Genomic DNA, 1,896 nt, shown 5'->3' with positions numbered 1-1,896 from the left:
CGTTGAGCTTGGAACTGGATCGGAGCCGGCGCCCCCTAGAGGGGCAAAGCCCCGTGTCCCCTCCCCCGGCTCTCCCTGGGGGCAGGGGGTGAGGCCTTTGTCTCTGCCCCTCCATTTCTCACCCCTTTCTTCCTCTTCATCCTTCGGTCCCTTCTTTCGTTCTCTCCTTCCTTTTCTCATTCCCTTCTTCCCTCCTGGGAAAAACTCCAATTCTTTCCCTTCCTTTCTCATTCCTGGTCTCTCTCTCGGTCTTTTTCCCATTCCCCCTCTTCCCTTGCAGTCTCTGCCTCACTCCCTCGCTTTCTACTTTGCATTCCTTCCTTCCTTCCCATCCCCCCCACCTCTGACTCACCCCCTGCTCAGTTTCACCCCACCAGCTCCTGCATTCCTGACCCATTGCTTCACCCCCCAGCCTCCCCCTCCAGTGACTCAGCCGCCCTGGGAGTCCAGGACCGGAGCCAGCCGGAGCCAAGAAGCTGAGGGCACTGCTGGGGGGAAGCTCGCAGCACCAACACCTTGGCTGGTCACTGTTGCAGGGAAGTGCCAAAGGTTGGAGCCTCCACCGAGGGGACACTGCTGGGGGAAGCTCACAGCACTCTGGGGAGACCCCCGGGTGGGGGCACTGCTGGGGGAAGCTCGAAGCACTCTGGGGAGACCCCCTGGCTGGAGGCACTGCTGACGGGAAGCTTGCGGCGCTTTGGGGAGACCCCCGGGTGGGGCACTGCTGAGGGGAAGCGCACAGCACTGGGGAGGGCATTGCTGGGGGGAAGCTCGCAGCGCTCTGGGGAGACACCCGTGTGGGGGCACTGCTGGGGGAAGCTCGCAGCAGGACGCGACCCGTGCCAGGCAGGAGGTGGGGGCGGAGCAGGGACGTGGGGCCGCCGGGCCGAGCCGCGTCACGCCGCAGGAATGCTCCGGCCTGACGCAACCCAGGAGAAACCCAGCGGGGCGAAGGAATGAGACAGATCGAGAAAAAGGGCTATTTATAGAAACAGCCGCAGTCCGGCCAGGGAGAGAACCCAGGCGTCCGGGCTCCCAGCCCCCCCCTGCTCTAACCCACCAGCCCCCACTCCCTTCCCAGAGTCAGGGAGAGAACCCAGGCGTCCGGCCTCCAGCCCCCCCCCCCCTGCTCTAACCCACCAGCCCCCACTCCCTTCCCAGAGTCAGGGAGAGAGAACCCAGGCGTCCGGGCTCCCAGCCCCCCCCTGCTCTAACCCACCAGCCCTCACTCCCCTCCCAGAGCCAGGGAGAGAACCCAGGAGTCCGGGCTCCCAGCCCCCCTGCTCTAAACCACCAGCCCCCACTCCCCTTGCAAAGAACCCAGGCGTGCTGGTTCGGCTCCCAGCTGAGATGGTCTCCCCCCCTCCCGCAGAGGCGGGGGCAGTTGGGGGGCAGGGCCATGCCCAGGGGGGCCGGCTCGGAAAGGGTTAACTCCCTGGCCTGCGCGAGCCGGGCCTTTGCCAAAGGGAAATTCTTAAATTCGGGGCTTTTGTGACGAGGGGATGAGTCAGGGGAGGGGGGGGGGAGCCGGGAGTCGCTGGGCACAGAAAACCCGGACGCCTGGGTTCTCTCCCGGCTCTGGGAGGGGAGCGGGGCTGGTGGGTTGGGGGGGGGGGGGGTTGGGAGCCCGGACGCCTGGGTTCTCTCCCGGCTCTGGGAGGGGAGCGGGGCTGGTGGGTTGGGGGGGGGGGGGGTTGGGAGCCCGGACGCCTGGGTTCTCTCCCGGCTCTGGGAGGGGAGCGGGGCTGGTGGGTTAGGGGGGGGGGGGGGCTGGGAGGGGCCCGGACGCCTGGGTTCGGGAGCTGTTCCCGGGGCTCCAGGTCAGGCCTGTGCCAACAGCCCCGTCTTGTGTTCGCATTTTCTCGGGTCTGTCGCCATCGTGTGGCCACTTTCTGC

Source organism: Chrysemys picta, chromosome 4 (genome assembly GCF_011386835.1).
Source record: "Chrysemys picta bellii isolate R12L10 chromosome 4, ASM1138683v2, whole genome shotgun sequence".
Taxonomy (NCBI): domain Eukaryota; kingdom Metazoa; phylum Chordata; order Testudines; family Emydidae; genus Chrysemys; species Chrysemys picta.
The sequence above is the reverse complement of the archived record's forward strand: the minus strand, read 5'-3'. Positions refer to the sequence as shown.